The sequence below is a fragment of the Lycium barbarum genome, chromosome 6 (genome assembly GCF_019175385.1).
Source record: "Lycium barbarum isolate Lr01 chromosome 6, ASM1917538v2, whole genome shotgun sequence".
Lineage (NCBI taxonomy): Eukaryota > Viridiplantae > Streptophyta > Magnoliopsida > Solanales > Solanaceae > Lycium > Lycium barbarum.
The window spans coordinates 54,268,391-54,292,148 of record NC_083342.1 but is presented as its reverse complement, the minus strand read 5'-3'; positions in this window follow the sequence as shown (position 1 = coordinate 54,292,148).

Genomic DNA, 23,758 nt, shown 5'->3' with positions numbered 1-23,758 from the left:
CCTTCTTTTGTAATTACCGTTTTACCCTTTTGGTTCCCGATGTTCACGTTCCGCCTGTGTGTATGACTACCTCCTGTCTTGGGCTTCCACATTCCCGATGGTAGCGACCTTACCTTTGATTCCACGGCCAAATCCATAACCTTTCTGAATTAACGCATTTCACTTATTACCTATTCACAGTATTTCTTTCCCATACTACTTCCTGTGGGGCGTACCCGTTCTGGCAGAACCTTCTTTACTGTTCCTATTATTCAAAACCTGTATGCGGCCAATGTCACCGAGGCCTCACAGAACGTACGACTATATGGCACATCCCCGCCATCCAATACTTCCAGTTCAGGTAACAGAACAATCACGTCGGGACTTACCTTTATAAGCTTCCGCAGCCTTGCTCGTTTTCTTTCGTCATACATATAGCTCATATAGGGAAATCTTATTCCTTATGACTTGGCTCTATCGCACGATATAAGACAGAAAGAAGGTCAATATTTCCTAGATGCCCCGCAGCCTCCTGTTTATAAATGTGGCCGGCTTCACACTCATAAACAGGACTCTATCGGACACGACTTTGCAGACAACTCCTTAGGCCGACCTGCTCTGATACCACTTTGTCACACCCCGACTTTATGTTATGTCCCGTATTTTCGTATAACGGGAAATCAAGAAATAAATAAGACTTGTGTGTGTTGAGGAGATATTTTGATTCAAGTTGCTAGGCTCATGTTGATTATGAAATCATTGATGTCAAGACCCCGGGGAAGGCCGAGGGTAAATTTGGAATTTTAGAATTAGTTTCGGGAATTACAAAACGGGACTTTTAATGAATTGGGCCAAGAATTGGACAACAAAAAAATTGAAGCCCAAGTCCTTAAGGGTGGCCGGCCATAGCCTTTGGCCCAAACCCATTTATAATGTCATGTGCTAAGCACATGACTAGATGTGGATATATATCAACTTACCCTTTGAATTATCAAGAATTAAGATCAAAAACAAAAAAAAAAGAGAAGGGGCATCAAATAAGGCTCTCGGCCGAAGTGGGTTTAGGAAGAGAAAAAAAATTGGCAAGCTTTGATCTTAGCCTTAAAAATCTTGAGTTTTGCATAGTGGTGAAGTACTCAAGACCCTCTTCGTGGTGGTACAATTAGTTCGACGAAAGGACGACGTTTGCGGCGAATCGGAATCTTAAGACTAAGGTAAGAAATCTATGTTTTTGTGTTATGAAATGGATTTACATGTTATAGTGATTGATGTTGCATGAGGATTGTGGGATGGTGTTGTGTTTGTGCATGGTGTGTGTGTGTATAAAGGTTGTGTTTGGCCGTGAGTCCCATGTAGTGCAAGGCATAAGAATTTTATCTTGTTTAGTTTGAATAATGTGTTGTTGTGATCTTTATGTTGTAGAGGATTGATTAAAGAATTGAGTTGGTGTTAGAAAATAATTTCGGACGTTATCGGAAAGTGTATACCTTTGGTATATTTGTGTATATCATAGTATATTTATGATACTAAAGACCTTAAATAAGATTTATGGTTGATGATAACGAATTTGGAATGAAACGACGCAAGTTAGAGCGTTCGTCGTAACTTTTGGTATTTTGAATGAAATTGGAAAGTAGTGAACTTTGGGGATGTTTGTGTGTGGTTTGGAACTTGTATGTAGTGTGTTTGCATAATTGGGAATGAGTGAATGAATGGACTAATGTGGAAATGGATTTGGAATTTTGAAGTTGAATCAAGAATTTGCCAACTTATGTATTAAAGTGAAATTTTGAAGTTAATATAGTATGATTGTGGTTTGTATAGTTTGATGATGTTTGGGCTGTTGTTGTTATTGTATTTTGAGCCGAGCTAAGTCTCGGGGATGTTAGATTTATAGGGGAAGTGCTGCCGAAATTTCGGTAGCCAAATATAGCCCAAAGACTAAAATGTTAATTCTCATGAATAGTAACTGGTAAAAGTGACCATTTGCAGTTTCTGGACGAAACGGGAATTGCGATTTGAGGAGCGTAAGGCGCCAACCAGGTATGTAAAGCCTACCTATCCTTCTTTTGGCATGTCCTAGTCATACTAGGTTAATATCGGAATCTCGGGAATAACCCTGCTCTTGGAAATCGAAGTTCAAGTTCGAGCACTATTCACTCAGCGCGATTGAACCCTTTTTGTCGCATTTGGTTAAAAGAATGTTCGTACATCCTTAACTTGTGCTGTTGTGTCCGAAACTCTCCGAAACTTTCGTAGATGGCTCTATGGAGCCGAAAGTCTGTGATTTGTGTCCGCCGCCTCAATTTGACCCGAGGTGGGCCCGCGAGCCCCGAGGCTCCCCTTATTCGGTTTGTTTGGTCCGTTTGTGTCCGTTATAATCTGCGACTGTCTGCTTATGACCCAAGGATGTGTTTGAAACTTCTTATGCCATTAACGTACGTTCTGTACTTTGAATGATGTGAGATTTTCGGAAAGCGACTTCTGAACAGTTTTTCTTGCGAATTCGACAGTTTGGAACTTCGTAACTTTTATACGCATACTTTGATCAATCTGATTCCTACTCCGAGCCTTCTGGCGTCAGTTTATACCTACATGTAAACTATATGTTGAGTCCGACAAATTATTTTTGATATGCATATGGTTTCTGCATTACTCTGTTCGTGCTGTCTGCTATGACTTCGTTCGTCGGTACCCGGGCCGACTTTGTGATCGTGCGCGCTATAATATATTCGAGAGTTATGATGTGTTACGGTTTCCGAGGCCTCGCCATAGAGCCGGTTACCGTTTATGGAGTTATGATGTGATATGGCATTTGATATGTTCTGATGATATGATGTGTGTGTGATATGATGTGTCTGGAGACTATACTGAGATTTGAAAACTTCTGGAGTTATGATGTGTTGTGGCACCAGCGTCGGGGGGTGACCACGTTCCTAAACCCTATACATGATTTGATTTGCATTTGTACGTTCGCCTCCCGCGCAGGTTTGCTTTGTTTACGATGTTGGTGTGTTTGTTCTTTCTGACTCCAGCTGTGTTTGTGATTTCTGTACCTTCTGCTTTACATACTCAGTACTTCTCCCGTACTGACCCCCGTTTCTTCGGGGGCTGTGTTTCATGCCCGCAGGTACAGAAGCTCGTTTGGGTGGTCCTCCAGTTTAGGCTACTCATTCTGTTGTGTTGGAGAGCTCCCCTTGATCCGGAGCCTACATTTGGTACATATCTTCTGTTGTATGTTTGTGTTCGGTACATTTGTGGATGTGTGGGTACGGCGGGGCCCTGTCCCGTCATATGTTCATATGTTCTGCTTTGTTTAGAGGCCTGTAGTCAGATTTGTGGGTCGTGGGTCCGGTGTGTTTGTATGTGAGTCTGTTTTGCGATCTTAAGCGGCCCGTACGCTACTATGGCCAAGTCGGCCTCTGAGTTTATATGTGTGTGTGTGCATTTGGGCGATGTACATTCCGCCCCTTTCTGATGTGTGTGTGCGTGCATTTGGGCGACGTATATTCCGCCACCTTTCTGATGTTGATTTGACTAATCTGAACGGGCGACCGCTTAAGATAAATGTTCGATAATGTTTGTGTCTGGCGTCTGTTTCTCATTTCTAGTTCGGATAACACATGCTGAGTTTGGTTGAGTTCGAATTCGATGATCGGGTTGTGAGTTTGTTTAGGGTGCCTAAGTAGGGCACCAGTCGCGGCCCACGGGGTTGGGTCGTGACACTTTACTAGGGTGTGATGGGCACCCGACCCCATATCTGGAGCCGAGCGAACCCGCTGACTTTTGTTACATACTTAACTTCCTTAGACTCTTATATCAATAAAAAAATGGAAAACATAGTAAAACTTTCAAGAGATTTGTTTTTTCCATCGTACTCAAGTCAAACAGAATCTGCAATCACATGGACTTTATGATATAGCATATTATCGACACTCTATACCCACGACTCTGCCTGCAAAGTCTCTAACATCAAACAAACATCATGGCTTAGATACTCTGACTCGGCAGCACTCCTGAACAAGTGGAGCCTGCCAACTCCGCTGGAACATCTTCTATAACGGCTTTAATACGTCTGGGCGTACCTGCGCGGCATGAACGCAGCCCCCGAATAAGAGGGGTCAGTACGAGTAATGTACTAAGTATGTAAGGCATGAATAGTGACATAATAAAGGAATATACAGTATGAATAATAACGGAATAGACATATGGAGCTTATCTTGGGACAGAAGTAACCTGTACATATGAATGTCGTTCAGGCAGGTGCCATGCATGCTTAGTCCCTTTTTCAGAAAAACAGTACTTCTTATTTACATGTACAGGAAACAGAACATTTCAGAAAACGGTGTCCTTTATTTACATCCACAGATGCCGAGTACATCGGCTCTCCCACCCCCCTCCCCAACAGTGTCCGAACATATTATATATATATCACATATACAGACGCCGTATCCGGCTCTCCCATATCCCGCGTCCGGGCATCCCGCGGCCGGGACGAAATCCAGCTGAATCAGATGGTGATATAACAGTGGCCCTTCCCCTTTTTCCCCATATACATATACATATACATATTCACATTCATATACATATGTCATACCATTGGCATGCATGAGAGCTCAAAGAAACTCATGTGTCCATCGGAGTGACGGAAGGTCGGTAGCCTCCGATTACATTATGGAACAACCAAAGTCGCTTTGTCTTACCTTGAAGGAACGAGTATTGTGAGGCGAGACTACCAACGAAAAGTGTCATTATGAGGAAAACATCAAATAGGGTCATAGGGTACAATTTCATATACCTAGGACCTTTAGAGTAGTCATTACCTGTAATAGAGTTGAGATATCAAGAATTAATTTAACGTTTCCATATTTTCCTTTTCATAGCAGAACATTTTGCCAACACATCTACCGTAGGCATTTTCTCGTCTTGGACTATATCGTTATCATTATAAGATCATATTCATCGTCTTAGTCATGGAATCATCTTTGTCATACTTATCATAGGCATATTCCCTTTCTTAACATCATCATTATCATTGTCATCATAGAAGTATCCTCGTTAGCATAGTTACAGTACTTGTCACTCGGTGAACGGGATAAGGATCAAAAGATTTCTTTGGATTCTGCTTCAAAATAGATCAAACGGAACAATAAGGAAAATCCGGGGACCATGGGCCCACCTCGGGTCAAATGAGGCGGCGTACCAAATTTACATATGTTACATGTCATGGCGTTACTTGTGAGGGCTTTAGGGTAGTCGGGTCCTATTTATACGGGTTCTAGAGGTTTAGGAAATTCTTCCAACATTTTGCACACTTTTTAGTTCAATTCTACTGATTGAAAAAGAGAAAACTTTAGGCGCGGATTTCGGAGGGTAGAGTTATTCCCGAGGATCATATCCAACATATTCCGTCTAAGACATGCCATAGAAAGAAGGGTGAAGCCTTACATACCTTTTCTGCTTCTTATGCGACTCCAAATTCACGTTCCAAATCCGCCAAAATCTACAAATTGGTCATGTTTACCAAAACTTGATTAGAGCCTATAGAAGTTGATTCTTTAAAGTAACACTTTGTCTGCCGAAATTTCGGCAGCATTTCCCCTGTAAATGCACCATCCCCGAGAATACGGCTCGGCCCCAAATCAACAACAACAATCCGGGAATTTGACCCGGCCACAATATTAACAACAATATTACCCATCATAATAGCAATATCGACAAGTAATTCAAAACGTCCAAACCAACACCTAACCTTACCCGAAACCTTTCAACTTAATGAATACAACAACAATGCCAACAATTATTCTAGCAATACTTCGATATCAAATTCAATTCACACAATATTTCGAGCAACTCAAACAAGGCTCCAACTCACCCGAAATTGCCTCCCAACCCGAGAGCTACACCAAACACATTCTTTTCCTGAAAATTCGTAACTTACACCATCACCCCACACCTTAACAATACAATTCTCCTAAATACAAAAATTTTATAAAATTCACATAAATTTCCAAATCATCCCATAACCAACATAACATTATTTTAAGTCATTAAACTTACACTTCTCGTTATAGAATCCATAACGACGGCATCTAAAATGTCAAACAACATCAAGTTACCATAACCTTCCAAACCCTATTCCATTCGGCCACAACACAATCCATAGGTTTTCATGAATTTCCATTCTTTTATACACATTACAACACATTACAAAAACACATAATCATGCTAAATACATTAAATTCGCTATTCCTACACATTACACCCAACACACGGCCAAACTTGAACATGCAATACTTCATGAATTTCCATCATTTCCACATTCAACAACATGCACAAACCATTTATAACATATAAAAGAGATGAAACCTTACCTTTTTTTTCTTCAACTTCCCACTTGGTTTAGGGTTGGTATATGACATCAAAAAGTCTTCTACTTGCTTCAACATGCCTCCCTTTCTTTCTTTGCCTAGAGTTTTCCTCCATTTTCTTGAAATTTTCTTAAATAAAAGGATGACCACTTAGCTTATCTCATAAGCTTTATCCATATGTCTTATTTTTATTTTGTCCACCATTTACCTATGTATATACACTTAAGCCCCTCGACTTTCCTCAATATTACCATTTACCATTTTGAAATATCTCATTTTTGCCCTTAACCTTTCTCAATATTTCCATACTACCAATGTTCATAAATAATATTTATAACCAACTTGTGCATTAAAATAATTTTCGAAAATGGTCTCGCCCTTAACTTTCCACGACGACTTTGGAATTTCCAAACGTACAATATACGGGCTATAACAGTATGTCACCGAATGCTACAAGCAAGAACAACTCAAGAAGGTGTATACCTTAAGGCAAAACAAAAAGAGTGTGGAAGAATACTATGATGAGTTCCAAATTGTCAAGATGAGAATTGATTTTGACGAGGATGAGTTAAATGCTATGACTCGGTTCCGAGCCGGGTTAAATGGTGACATTGTTTCACAAATGAGACTCCACAACTATGGGAGCATTGAAGAAACCCTTCAAGCGGCTATTGAAATAGAGGAGGGTCTCAAGGAAGACAAAATCAATAAGTGAAGGGGCTATGTGAGTTCATGGAACAATAACAAAGAACGAGGAGCCTCTTCCTCCAATTGGAAAAAGAATAAGGGTCCCATGCAAGAAGCCAAGAAACCATTTGTGAAGAATTCTCAAGTTGAGAAGCAAGTTGACAAACAACCTCCGAAGTTTGCTCCAAAAGAAAGAGGTACAAAAACTCCTATTCAATGCTTTAAATGTCATGGCTTCGGTCATAGAGCCAGCGATTCCCTAATCGTAGAGCGTTTATTTGGAGAGAAACTTATAGTGAGGATGAGGAAGAATGTGAGGAAGGAGATGATGAGGGTAATCATGAGATGAACATCATGATAGTGAAGGGGATGGTGTTGAGGGTGATGATGTGCATATTGTACCTCTCTATGTGGTGCGAAGGACCATGATAAGGAAAGCAATGGATGACCCAAGTCAACGGGAAAATCTTTTCGATTCCAAGTGCATCATTAACCAAAACACTAGCATCATGGTCATTGATAGTGGGAGTTGTGCCAATGTTGCTAGTACCACCCTTGTTGATTTCTTGAAACTTCCCACCACCCACCATGTAAACCCTTACAAACTTCAATGGCTCAATGAATATGGTGAATTGAAGGTGACTCGGCAAGCTATCATTAAATTCACGGTTAGGAAGTATCATGATAAGGTGTTGAGTGATGTTGTTCCCATGCAAGCGTGTCATCTTCTACTTGGCCGACCATGGCAATATGATAGGTCCGTCAACCATAATGGGAGAACTAACCAATACACCCTTTTCCACAATGGTGTCAAACATGTCTTGAATCCCATGACCCCCTCCCAAGTGGGTGAGATCTATAACAAAATGAGGGATTTGAAGGAGAAGGGTCATAGTGCATTGCAAAAGAGGAATATGGGGGAAGAGGGACTAGAGGAAAGTAGTTCTCAAGAGGTGAGCGGAAATAAAGGAGAGCTTAGAGGAAAAACCAAGGTGTCTCTTTTGGCGAATTGTGGGGAGGAATTGGGGGAGCGTCAACTGGTGATTCTCCTCATGCATAGGGACTATGCATTGCACACTAATGAACTAACCCCTTCTTTTCCTAGCTCTATTTCTTCTCTTTTGCAGGAATTTGATGATGTGTTCCCAACGGAACTCCCAAAGGGGTTACCACCCTTGAGGGGAATTGAACACCAAATTGACTTTGTCTTGGGGTCTCAATTGCCAAACAAACCAGCTTATAGAGCCAACCAGGATGACACTAAGGAGCTTCAAAGGCAAGTGGATGAGCGAGCTCCTTCAAAAGAGAGTTGTGAGAGAAAGTATGAGTCCTTGTGCCGTGCCCGTGATCTTGGTGCCAAAGAATGATGGATCATGGCGTATGTGTGTTGATTGCCGGGCCATCAACAAGATAACGGTAAAGTATCGTGATCCCATACCTCGTCTTGATGACATGCTTGATGAGTTGATTGGTTCATGCATATTCTCTAAGGTAGATCTTAGGAGTGGGTATCATCAAATCCGGATGAAACCCGGAGATGAGTGGAAAACCGCATTCAAGACCAAGTTTGGTCTATATGAATGGTTGGTGATGCCTTTTGGCCTCACTAACGCTCCTAGTACTTTCAAGCATTTGATGAATCATGTGATGAAACCTTTTATTGGCAAGTTTGTCGTTGTTTACTTTAATGATATTTTGGTGTATAGTAAAACCATGGATTAGCATGTTATTCATTTGAAATGTGTGTTTGAAGTGCTTAGACAAGAACAACTTTATGCCAATGTTGATAAATGATACTTTTGTGTGGATGACCTTTTTTCTTGGGATTTGTTATGAGCTCAAGGGCAGTTGAGGTTGATGAATCCAAAATAGAAGCCATAAGAGATTGGCCCACTCCAAAATCCATTGGAGATGGAAGAAGATTTCATGGCTTGGCTAGTTTCTATAGGCGTTTTGTTAAAGGATTTAGTACCATAGCCGCTCCTTTGACTGAGGTAATCCGAAAGGACAAACCTTTTTCTTGGGGTGTGGAGCAAGCTAATGCCTTTGAAACTTTGAAAAAAATGCTTAGCTCCGCACCATTGTTGCAATTACCCGACTTTGACAAAATATTTGAGATTGAGCCGTTTTAATGCAAGACCAAAAGCCCATAGACTATTTAGTGAAAAACACAAGGGAACGACTTTGAATTATACTACATATGATCTTGAGTTGTATGCCTTAATTCGTGCTTTGGGAAATTGGCAACACTACTTGTGGCCTAAAGAGTTTGTGATTCGGACCGACCATGAGTCCTTAAAGCATCTTAAAGCCCAAGGTAAGTTGAACAAAAGGCATGCCAAATGGGTTGAATTCCTTGAATCCTTCCCTTATGTAATCCAATACAAAAAGGGAAAGGATAACGTAGTGGCGGATGCCTTATCAAGGAAACATGTTCTGATCAATACTTTGTCTTCCAGATTGATAGGTTTTGAGAGCTTGAAGACATTATATCGCGAGGACCCCGTCTTTGCAAAAATCTTTCTAGAATGCGAAGAATGGGAGAGGGAATGGTGGCTTAGGGATAGATCTTCTACTCCTTATTCTAAGTTTGATGGTTTCTTGTTCAAGAACAAGCGACTATGTGTGCCCATGAGCTCTTGGAGGGAGTTATTTGTGAGGGAGGCACACAATGGGGGATTGATGGGACACTTTGGGATTGACAAGACAATGGGAATTCTTGAGGAGCAATTCTATTGGCCCTACATGCGGCGGGATGTGGCCCGAAGTTGTGGCCAATGCCCTGCATGCCGAAAAGCTAAATCTAGGCTTCAACCCCATGGCTTGTACACTCCCCTCCCCATCCCTCAACAACCTTGGTTTGACATTTCCATAGACTTTGTGATGGGATTTCCTAGGACAAAAAGGGGGAAAGATAGCATCTTTGTTGTTGTTGATCGTTTTTCAAAAATGGCCCATTTCATTGCTTGCCATCAGGTTGATGATGCTCCCCATATTGCTTCCTTGTTTGTTGAAAATGTGGTTAAATTGCATGGAATTCCCAAGACAATTGTGAGCGATAGGGATCCCATGTTCCTTAGTAACTTTTGGAAATAATTGTGGGGTAGGCTTGGAACGAAGTTGTTATTTTCCACCTCTTGCCACCCACAAACCGATGGCCAAACCGAAGTTGTCAATAGGACTTTAGGTTCTATGCTTCGGGCCATGGTAAAAGGGAAGCTAGCCTCTTGGGAAGACCAATTGCCTTTAGTAGAATTTGCATATAATAAAGTTATTCATAGCACTATTGGCATGTCACCCTATGAGGTGTTGTATGGTTTTAACCCCCTAACCCCCTTGGATCTAATGCCTTTGTCTCAAGATGTGGTATTGAGTTTAGATGGAAACAAGAGAGCCAAAGCTATGAAGAAGATCCATGAAAAGGCAAGGCTCCAACTTGAAAAGAAGAATCAAAAGGTTGCGAAACGGGAAAACCAAGGGAGAAAAAGGGTAGTCCTTGAACCGGGAGATTGGGTGTGGGTGCACTTCTGATAAGAAAGATTCCCAAACAAGAGGAAGAAAAAGTTGATGCCGCGTGGGGATAGTCCCTTTGACGTCCTTGAGAGGCTTAATGATAATGCCTACAAAATTGATCTCCCTCCGGAATATCAAGTTCATAACACCAACATTTGTGACCTATCTCCCATGGTAATGGAAAGTGATGAGCCATCAAATTTGAGGACAAATTCTCTTCAAGATGGGGAGAATGATTCAAGCTTACTTGGCTCAAGGCCATTTACAAGGAGCCAAGCCCGGGAACTACAACACTTGAGAAGCCTATTCATGAAGCGGGAGGCTCTTGAGTATACTTTTGATGAGCACCTTGGATCCCAAGTCCATTTGTTGATGAAGATTGCTTGGGGAGAAGAAGAGGAAATGGCTAAAAGATGAAGAGTTGGCTATTCTTGCAAAGTATATTTCAAGATTTTGAAGAAAGAAGAATAGACAAACAAGGCCCTTGTCTCATTAAGGGTGTTTATGTCATTTTGCTATCTTTAATTTCTAGCATTGTATAAATAGTTCTCTTCTTCTTCATGGAAGACTGAGACTATTTTGATTATTCATATTTTGAGATTGTAAAACTCTTTTGAGTGTTGAGAGCTTGCTAAGCTTGAGATTGTGAACTTGTGAGAGGATTGGTTATTAGGGTGTCAAATCCCTATTGGTCATCCTAAGAGTTTGGTGCTCTTTAGTTCCTAAAATTAGAGGTCAAGTTAATCTAAGAACTTTGGTTGCTAATTTGGGTCTTTAGTTGTGTCAAATTATCTATCCTTTATTTTCTTGTCCTTCTTTCTTCATTTTCGTTTTGATTATTGTATCAACATGTATAGCTAAGAACACGAGTAATATAAGCGACGAAACTGTGAAAGACCAAACTACAGAAAAGACGAGCAAAGAAGTAGAATGAGTGCCAGAAAATGACTAGTATGGTAAGAACAAAAAAGGATGAACAGAACACATTCTAAAAAAAAGAAAGGGATTATGCAGGAGTGGTGTTTTCTAAAAGACACAGGGGTAGCATGAGATTTCTCGTGCACAGAACGAAAGATGGACGGACATAGACTGGAGAAATGGAAAGGAATACTAAAGGAAGCACCCAAGATAGACGTAATGAATTGAGTACGAGTGTAAAATAAAAAGGGAAATATACATCCACAAACGTAAAGAGGTAGTTATAACTAAGTAATTGTATTGCTGCGGTTGATGGACTATGGTGTATTCGTGTTGAATTAGTTATATTGCTAAGAAATTAGTACCGCAGGAGTTAATCAAGGTGACGATCATGACAAAGGATTTATAACAATGGTGAAAGAAAAGTCTGAGATAAAGGAATTATCAAGTTGGAAACAATAATGTCGACACTAAGGATAAGGCTTGAAATTGACCGCAAGAAAAGGATGAGAGTAGAAACACTTGATCTAAGGTAAGCTCACACGACTACAGTACTTTTATACCCTGGGGAAATCTGCGATGGACCATGATAGACGGGCATTGTAACACGAAGACTAAAGCCCAAGAGTGGTGTCCAGGAGTTCATGTACCCTGTACATCCTCATGACTAGCTTCATGACTGGATGGTTAAGAGGGGTATACGAATTAAACGATTAAATAAGGTGGCTATTGCTATTAAGGGGTTCTAAGCTTTACAAGGAGAGGAAAGAGTCCACCACCATCTAACGACTTGGGGAAAATGTGATGTTACAAGAAGACTTGGGACACTTGTCACCAGGATATAAGTGCTACCTAATTGAGAATTTGGAACGACTATAAGTACTAATTAATTACTGATTGGAGTAAGTGGAATCTGGCCTTGGATGAATTGCTACATGGGTTGCATTACTCGAGTACAGATGGTCAGATGAGATTTTATACTATATATGAAGAGGTTCCCGTCGCTTCACAATTTTGTTAAGGTTTCGTACGTGAATAATCAAAGTTATAAATTATAAATGGAGGACATAGATATGGTACAGTATACCAAGTGAATTGGAAAAAAAAAAGAGATCAGATGAATTTGAGACTGGAAATAGGGACATAGAGCAGAATATAAACAGATAATGGTATAAGTACACCCTTAAGGGGGGAAGCTGATAAAAGAAATGCAAGTGTAAGATGGAAACAATTGGTACTACAATATATTTGGTATGGATGCTTAAACTTCAAGTGAGATCCCTTGTTGAAACAAGTTAGTAAGATCTGAGAGTTATTAATAAGCGGATAGAAGTCAGGATGGTATTTGAAACAGTGCTTAGAGTTATCTGTAAAGATCTTGAATGACATGACATTAAAAAGTGGGTGCTTACAAACAGCAAGAGTACGACAAGAGAATAGTAACGAGTAACTTAAGAGATATTATAAAGGACAACAATGCTATATTGGATTAGAGGCTAAGATGTTGGCAATGGAGTTGTTTGCTAATGATATTGTGACTTATAAGTAGCAAAGGAAGAGGGACAGAAAATCTCCTATAGTAGGATATGAGAAAATCAAAGAGTGAATCAAGGGAAAGGAGTATGACAAGATAGACTACGAACGCGTTTTAGTACGGATGAAACATGTAAAGTATAATGAACAAGAAGAAGGATGGACTATGACTAGGATTGGATCTATTTTATACAAATGGTACAAGAATAGTTATGCAACCTATGAATATTTGTATGCTAAGAATGAGACCAAGTGAGTAATTGATAAGAAGAGTAAGGATTCAGTAATAACAATGCGGTTGCCACATTTTGGGATACATTAAGGAAAGGTGTAAGATGGTTTGAACCAAAGTACCGAGATAGGATTAGTACTGAGGGAAAAAGCCATAGTTGCGCCCCGATATCAATTGAAAGATACAAGATAAGAATGTAAGGTTTGCATAAAGACTACTCAGACGACGCTAAGGTATTTCTCGGACTGATTTGAGCGCCTTCGCATATTCTTATAAAGATTGCAACATAATGTGTGACAAAAAAAAACTAAGAGCAAAATCTGAGTAAAGAGGCAATAGAAGAGTTTGAATTAAAGATAAAGAAACGACACGAGATAATATGCCTAAAGTGTTATAGGTTGGATTAAGGGAAATGGTTTAAGCGAGATGATCAGAACAAGCGTGTTACTGGATGACAGGGAGGTTAAAGAGAACAAACAAAAGGACGGGCACCTTAAGTTTGGGTTGTAACAGAAGGATTAGTTATGAGCTATATTACAAAAAAAAAAGTGGGGGGGGGGGGGGGGGGGGGGGGCTAATACATAAGATGTCCTGTGGGTCTCAATAAATTTGTGACGAAGAACACTATGACAAGGGCATTTATCCTATAGTGAGATAGTTATAGACATTAGACAATGAAGGGAAAATTGACCTTCGACATTACAGGGTGATACGACAAGCATAAACGTAAGAATGAAATGGTAAGAGGGATGGAAGGTTCAAGATGACACTTCATAAAGCGATGCAAATGTGAAGCAGATTTCAAAAATGGGCATATGATAGAAGAGAGATAGCACCTCAACGTGATGATAGGAATGCTACCTATACAAGTGTTCACTCATGATGTGAGGCAAGTTTTTACCTCAAAAAGAGTGCTCACGAGAGATGCATTATGGGATTTACATGAGATTTAAAACCCCTTAGGATCGTCATGTATTTTAACCTTTATTTAGATATAAGTTAACTGAGAAGAGACACCCGAAGAGGATTCTAAAGATAAGAAGAAGGTTCCTAATTATTAAGTGATCGCGAAAGGTTTCTATACTAATTGAGTCAAAGGGGGATCGACGAGTTCAAGTATCAAGAAGAATCATATTAGGAGAGTGACTCACTTATATCTCTTGAAAGGATATTCCTGAGGTGTCAAGGAAGTATTGCAACTGAGATTCATTACTAAGAAGAAAACTCATTTTCAACTATTCCAAGGGGAATGTTAAGATAGTGCATGTCAAAGAATTAAAAGATGGATAGACTTCACAACAAGAAAAACTCGACTTAAGCTTCGAGTATAGATGGATATAGTAAGTTGCGGTCAATTACAGAAGTAGCTAAGTTAGGACCACTTTCCTTGGAAATTCAATATTAACTGTCAGGTGGAGAATGGTATTAAGTTAAGCAAGGAAAGGCACAACATGATAGAAGAGTAATTGAATCGTCATAAGATCACCATAACCAATATACCTATACAGGACTAGTTTAACATTCGAGGATGAATGTTTTAAAGGGGGGAAGAATGTTATATCCCGTATTTTTGTACATTGGAATATTTTTAAGCTAATCGAGATAAGTCAAGGACAATATTATTTTGGGATATGAAATAGAGACTTTTAATCCCCGATTTTTAATTAATGCATGGATTGCTTATAAATTTTATTTGGCATATAAATATTAGTGGAGATTAGGGATTAATTAACCATGATTAGATTATTAAGTGGGGATTTTAATTAATTAAGCTAATTGGGGTGCTAAATGGACCCCACTACAACATGGCCAAATCTGATTGGTCCATGCCATAGTGGGACACATGTCATTGTGGTTGGACATGTGTCAAATGGAGGGGCTGCATATATAAATGTATTTGATGACAAGGAACCACACTTTCATCTTCTCATTTTCATGAAAACAAGTCCATAGCTCAGCCATGGCAGCTCACGGCCATGGCTGCTCTCTTAAAAAAAATTATTGAAGTCCCAAGGTGTTTTTCACGTCTAAGGAGGCAGCAACCTAAGGGTATTGAAGTGAGAAAGATAAAGTGGTACGAATTGTGCAAGTTTTTATAGGATCTTCCCCAACTAAATTAAGGTAAGATTTAATCCTTTTCTACGTGTTCTAGAGGTGGTTTAGACTTATATAATTTGGTAGATGTGTATTGGATATAAAGAATTATGTATGTTGATATTGAAGTGTTATTTGAGCCGTGTAGGAGGCTGTTTTAATTAGAAATGGTGAATTAATTTTAATTAGCATTGAGGTTGTTGTTGTCATGGATTATATGATGAGAATGAAGGAATTAAATGGTTAAATGTGAAGTTGTATTTGTTTTGTGGGCTGTTGTAAGGACTTATTGTGATATTAAGGTAGTTTTCTTGCACATGAATGAATGATGTTGTAGCCGTGTGTGTGTTGATATGAGTCGCAAATTTGGATGAAAAAAGTATATGAGATAATGCATAAGGAGCGTATGTGGTTTGCTTGGTGTATTTGTAGACGTTCATAAGATTATCGGGCATCCTTTCTATTCTGATTATGGGCTGTTTTGGGCATGTTGTTATTCTTGTTGAATTGGAAGAATAAGTATAGTTAAGGTTATACATTGTGTCGTTATTGTCACGACCCAACCCCGTGGGCCGCGACTGGTATCCTAACTGGATACACATACGTACCTACATAACAGAATTTCGTACCATACAGATTATTTTTTCAAACAGATGTGTACAGAATCAGGCCGATACAGATGCGGCGCGGGCGAACATATACATACCTGAACATACAGAAATTTACAGACAAGACGATGAGGCTAACATACAGACGGAGTCACAAAATCGTTCGTACTTACCTAAACAGATGAAACCCGTAACACACATACATATCTACAGGCCTCTAACAGACATACAGAATCAGATGACGGGACAGGGCCCCGCCGTACCCAGAATTATCATACATACAGAATATACAAAAGACAGAAGATATATATACCAAAAGTATATGCTCCGGATCAAGGGAGCTCTTCAACACAGCAGAATCAGAACCCTACATTGGCGGCGTGTCACCTAGTGCGTTTGTACCTGCGGGCATGTAACGCATCCCCCGAAGAACCGGGGGTCAGTACGAAAAATGTACCGAGTATGAAAAGCAGAAACATAACATCCATAATCATAATCTAAACCGGAAGCATATATTTATATATAGCGGACAGAACCATAAATCGAACGGACGGACGGAATCATAATCCTAACAGACGGACAGAATCATGGTTCAGACAGACAGATAGAATCGTAAACCATACGGGCATACAGAATCAGAATCCATACAGACATACAGAATCAGAATCCATACGGACATACAGACAAAATCGTAATCCAGACGGACGGACAGAAGTATGCCGGACAGAATTATGCATGCAGAGTCATACAGAGTCATACAGAATCATACAGAGTCATACAGAATCATACAGAGGCATGTGCTTATATAAATGCTGATGGCGCATGCATACATACGTACAGATCCCGGCCCTGTCTGGGGGCGCGGTAACAGAACCCGACCCTCTTAGTACGGGACGCGGTGGACAGACAAAATCAGATCAGATCATATGCCATCCTGGCCGCCATCCCCATACACAGATCATAATATCATACAGATATAAACAGATCCCGGCCCGCACATCGAGGGACGCGGTGAACAATGCAGAGGAATATGCACGATAACAGAACCTAGCCCGGGACGCAGTGAAGGAATGCATTGAGACAGCCACGAACAGATTAATGAGAAACATACAGACTCAACATACAAACTCAATCAAACTGAACGGTGCCAAACGGTGAGTCAAGTCAGAGTATCCGGTTAGTATGCATAATACGCGCCTATGTCCTACTTGGGAAGGCACGACAGATTATTATCAGAATCAGATTCTCAGATGTCCAGAAATCATTTTGTAAAATTTGCATAAAAATATAGTCATTTCATAGTCAAAATAATAGTCCAGATGTTTTCTGAGAAAATCGGACAGAACCAAAGTAGTTAAGGTTATACAGAAGGCATCGGGCCTTGTGGGCCCGCCTCGGACAAACTCGAGGCGACATATGTAAATTACTGATAATAGACCTTATGAGGTCATCCATAATCATTTGGAAGTGTTCCGACTCCGTTTGGGAAGGTTTCGTGCAAAACTTCACTTTGAAGGAATTTTATAAGAAAATGGTTTCAATTGTACTGAAGGAATTGGAGCGGATTTCCATCTCGAATTCCGAGGAACGGAGTCGTACTTAAGGCTCGCGGCCGAGCCTATCACTTCTGGAACATGCCTAAGAATAAAGGGGAAGGCTTTACATACCTCGATAGCGCCTTACGCTCGCTCGGCGTCGATTCCAATTTCGTCCAAAATCTAGAAATGGTCAAGTTTACCATTTGTTAGTTTCAACTTTTCAATAGACCAAACTTAACACATACTTGCCTACCGAACTTTCGGCAGCATTTCCTCTGTATACATGACCTCCCCAAAAGTTAAACACAGCCAAACAATCAACACAACCCAACAACAATATTCATAATAACGACAAGTAGCTCAAAATACATAATAGGGCACAATTTGCCAACTTTCCGTTCCGACCTTACACTTTCAAACCAATCTTATTATTTTCATATTCATCACCCATCAAAGTCATTACAACACGATTCGGGGGCATATCATATCATTATCACAAGATATACATAAGATATACAAACATACCAACTTTCCATCAAGCCACAATTTATCCAATTTTCCTAACCTTCAACATACAAGTTCATAACACATTTCCATCTTCCAAATTCATCAACATTAATCATAATTTGCCTCTTGATACTTTCATTTCCATTTTTACATAAACCATAACAAGGTTGCATAATTTCCTTCAACAACATAGTAACCATTTTTCCATGACAACAAAGACTATTATCTTTCCATTCATTTCACCATAACACACTTACATACTAACAAGATTAAATTCATATTCCATAACCAACATAGTACCACACGGCCACGTACTATATTGTCCAACTTTCACTAATTCATTCCACTTTCATTTCTAATACAATTTCCACCATACTACAACTAAATTACAACATGAATTCAAATCATAAAAGACATGTAATATATGTACATGCATTCGGCCAACATGCATAAATCTCAACACACAAAATTTCCATGTTTTTCATTCATTTCAACTTACTACAACATACATACACCTCTCATAACATGTCAAAAGCATAAAATTCTTACCTTTCCTCCAAGTTCTTCACTTGTTACAAAAGTTGTCCTCTTGCCAAACTAATTGTACCAAGTTGTAGAGGACTTTGCACTTAGTAGTTATTTCACAAGGAATGAATTTTTGAATCCAAGATTAGGCCCCAATGTTTTTTTCTTTCTTTTCTTTCTTTTCTCTCTTTCCACCCGAACTCTCTCCTCTACTTTTTCTTGGTTTCTCTTGCTTTGTCTTGAAGTTTCTAAGGATAATTATGACTATATAATTCACATGGAAATTATTTAATCCATGGGCTTGGATCAAGGCTTGTGGCCGGTTGGGCCTTCCCAATTTGGGCCTCACTTCTCTTACTTTTTTTTTTGAGTCCAATAGGCTAGACTTGTAATTTATGGAACAAGTTTCCAAAATTCCAATTTTTGCACTTGGCCACCTTTCGTAATTCCACACCATCGTATTCATAGTCTACACATTCATACCAAGTAAGGTCCAAATATGGCCTTAATTATTACAAGTCAATTTATCTCAAAATTTTCGAATACGCAAAAATGCCGGATGTAACAGTTATAATGGTTGGGCTGTTATAAGGTCGTTTCTATCACGACCCAACTAGGGCCGCGACGGGTACCCGATACTTGTACCGAGCACCCCTTATCTATCATCTTACCTGTATTACTGAGCGGGCCGTATGAACTATACCATATATTTTTCTTGTTTACTAAAAGTTAACATTAGGAGCATACTTATAAACATAGGCTAATAAGATTTACTAGCACAGTATACAACGACTAGGACCATCAAAAGTACAAAACATCTAACTGTACATATCTGTCTACGAGCCTCTAAACATAGTATACATAAACATAGGAAGGGTCGAGTACTGCCGTGCCCGAACATATATACACAAAATAGTACCAAGAAACTGAGGCTCCGGGACAACTGGATCGCTGCCGATAACCGCTGATAGAACTCCTAGAAATCAGGTCCGTCTACCTGCTGACCTGCGCGACATGAAACACAGCGTCCACAAGAAGGGACGTCAGTACGAATAGTGTACCGAGTATGTAAGGCATGGAAATTAATACAAACAGGAACATAGATTATGATTACCAATATCATGGGGTCGTAGACATAAAATAAGACAAGAAAGTAACCTGTACATAGGACTGCCCTTTCAGGCCGGATACCATGCATGCTTGGCTGTCTTTTGAAAAAAAATCTTTTTCATATTCATAGAAAATAGAGCTTATTTCACAGTGTAACATGTCATAGCATATCATAGTATATTATGTAATATCATAGCACCGAACAATGTCAGCTCGCCCACATTGCGCCGAAATACATCGGCTCGCCCATATATAAATTTATATCCCGCGTCCGGGATGATAAGCCAGCTGACCAGGTGGCAATGAAACATGTTTCCCTTCCCATCCCCATGTATCCCTTCGCCCCACCCCATGTTTATATTCATATTTCATAGCTTATATATATATATATATATATATATATATATATATATATATATATCATATAAGCATGCAAGAGAGCCCAAAGAAAATCTTATATCCATCGGAGTGACGTAAGGTCGGTGACCTCCGATTGCATTATGGAATAACCATGACCGCTTTGTCTCACCTTGAAGGAACGAGTATTTTAAGGCGAGACTACCAACGAAGAATAGTACTAGAAGAAAAACGTAGTATGAAATCATAGGCATCATAGACGTCAATTCATAGGCTTTGAAATCCTTAGGAAATAGTGTCATAGCTAAGAAATAGAGATAAGGATCAAGAACTAGTTAGTCACCTTCGTATTCACATTGAATCCTTTGCTTAGAAATCTTGGTCATGGAATCATTCTAGTCATACTTATCGTAGGCATATCCTCTTTTCTAATATCATCGTTATCATTATCGTCATAGAAGTATTCTCGTTGGGATAGGTATAGTACTTGTCATTTGGTAATGGAATAAGGATCGAAGGTTTCTTTTGGATTCAGCTTCAAGTAAGTCAAGCGGAACAATAAGGAAAATCCGGGAACAATGGGCCCACCTCGAGTCAAATGAGGCGGCGTACCAAATTTACATATGTTACATGTCATGGCGTTATTGTGAGGGTTTTAGGGTAGTCGGGTCCTATTTATGCGAGTTCTAGAGGTTCAGGAAGTTCTTCCAACATTTTACACAATTTTTAATTCAATTCTTCTGAATGAAAAAGGGGAAACTTTAGGCGCGGATTCCGGAGGGTAGAGTTATCCCCGAGGCTCACATCCAACATATTACGTCTAAGACATGCTATAGAAAGAAGGGTGAAGCCTTACATACCTCTTTCCGCTCCTTATGCTATTCCAAATTCAAGTTGCAAATCCGCCAAAATCTACAAATTGGTCACATTTACCAACTTTGGTTAAAACATTTGGAATTGGAATCTTAAGATAATACTTGGCTACCGAAATTTCGGCAGCACTTCCCCTGTAAATACATGATTCCCAAAGATCAACTTAGCCAATTCTCATCAACAACAATCCGGGAATTCAACCTGGCCAAACTATCAATCATAATATCAACAACCATACTAACAATTTGCATACTCAATCCAAGATATATTATAGCAACTTAATCAATTTATCACTTCCTTCAAAACCTTCCAACTCCAATAAAAACGATAACAACCTTATAATATATATTCCAACAACACCATACTAATATCATTATCTTCCATACATGTAAGGACATAATTTCAATTTACATAATCTTCCAAGACAAGCCTCCAACTACTAATACTTCACTAAGCTCATTAGGCTTTTATTTGCAACATAAAGTTCACAACACAACAACCAACATACTAAATAAAACTTGCTCACCATTCCTTCATAATTCAACACATATACACGGCTATACATACAATATACACCACACGGCTACCATTATGCATACACAACTACAACCTTTCCAAAATCATTCAACTTCCATTATCAACATAACATTCACAACAATAACAACCAAACACTAAACAAAATACTTGGCACATAATTTCCACACACACACACATATCACACGGCCACCACTCCCATGTTCACATTCCTTATGAATTTCATCCATTTTTGTACACTACAACATACATATACATCCATAACATATAAAAGAGTATAAATTCTTACCTCCTTCTTTGATTCTCCAACTTGCTTGAATTTCCAACTTATGAATATGGACTTTTCTTGTTCCAAAGACCACTCCACCTTACTAGGGGCCCTTCAATTGGTAGGAAATGATTTTTGAAGAAATATTTGTCAATTTCCTTGGAAAACTTTTCCCTTGGCCAAAATGCCTATGGAGTTTTGCTCCTTATTCTTTTTTTTTTTTTTTTGCTCTTGAATTCTCTAGAAAGTTATGGAATTAAGATGACTAATTCATCTTTTAATACCATTCATTAATTCTTTATGGGCCTAAGCCCAACCATATGGATGACTAGGTGGTCCATTTAATTTCCAAGCCTATATATTATTTTGGTCTTACAACTAATGAAAAATTGTTTTTCTCCAAATTCCAAATTTGCCCTTCGTCTTCCTCCATAATTCCACGAATCATATTGCGAATTTCCCTTTATGCCCTTGACCTTTCTTAATATTCCTGCTTCTAAATTCTTCATAAGCAACTCATATGCCAAGCAAAACAAAAATAGGGCCTTGCTTGTAGTGTTCCCGCGATTGTCTTGAATTATCCAATTGTACAAAAATGTGGGATATAACATCCTCCCCCTTCTTTAGAACATTCGTCCTCGAATGTTAAACTGGCCTCATAGTGTATCACAATACTTCGGGGAGGTCTCCTTCGTAGACATCTCACATGCCGCTTAACATATCCCTTTTAGGAGCTTAGGTTGCCTTTATGTCGTGGGTCAATTGAGGTAGCTCCAAACGCTGGCCCTGCGTTAATAAGTCCCCTTCTGCTAGTCTAGTCCGTCTCAGCCTACATGTCTTCTATAGGGTTTCTGACCACTCCACACACTCTAATTTACATTAGGCTACCTAATTTCACATTCGTCTCTTGTTCCCACATTTATGAAATTTTCAGCATATTTCGCAGGGGGTCACCCATCCTCCCGCCTTAGCACGCTTAACCTGGAAACTTTAATACATTTCGCTTTCTTAGTGTTAGTATTTTCGCCTCCACTCGCCCGCACTACCTATATCACACAATATGGGACAAGTTGGGGTCTTAGCAGTTTTCAAAACGCCCGCGTAACACGTCTTTTCTTTTAATTACAATTCTAACCTCCGCAATCCCCAATATTCATCCTTTTACCTATGTATATGGCTACTTTTGTCCTAGATTTCCGGAATTCCTAATACGTTCAGTAGTACAAGGAACAGTGCATGATAAAGAAAAATCCAGTTCAATTTAACACCCACACATCGTAGAAAATGCCGAAAGTGTACCTGTGGCCGCATCTGCGGAAGGTTCAGGATCCCGTCGTCCTTCCAATGCGTATATACGGTGCGGAGGGCCGGCTGAACTGGATGCCCCTCCTCTGCTTCGACCACGACCTGTTGGAGCCTGGGAGGCCTGTCCCGGAGGGCGCACAGACGGTGACGAACCCACTGCTGACCCGGCGGGTTGGGCTCTACTTCCCTCATTCCTTAGCGGACAATCTCGCATCAAATGGTCAGTCCGTCCGCAGGCATAACATGCACCTATATCCCGGTAACACTGTCCAGAGTGTGGCCTGCCACACCGAGCACACCGTGGTGGGGGTTGCCCTGTCCTGCTGGAATCAGTTCTATACTGGGACCCCGAAGCTCTATTACCCTGATCTGGTCCCGAATAAGTAGAGCGACCAAATCCCCCATCCGCAAATCGGGGTGGCGCACTGGCCACTGATTGGCCTGAATACCTAGATTGCCCCTGTGCCTGCCCCCGTCTGTACTCGCTTCTAGTCCCGGAAAATCTGCCCCTTTTTCTGGAACCCCTATCTGGATAACGCTCCCCTCTCTGCAACTGATACTGTTCCTCCAGGTTTTTGGGCATGGGCCTGGATACGAGTAATAGTCATCCCATCCTAGAGTGAAGTCGTACTCCTTGACTAAATGTGGCCCCAGCCCACTCACAAACCGGTGCACGTGATCTCCCATATTAGCTATCATGGCTGGGGCATACCTGGCTAACGAGTTGAAACGAAGACTGTATTCTCGGACGCTCATATTTCCCTGTCTAATGTTCAAGAACATATCGGCTCGAGCCCGTCGAACCT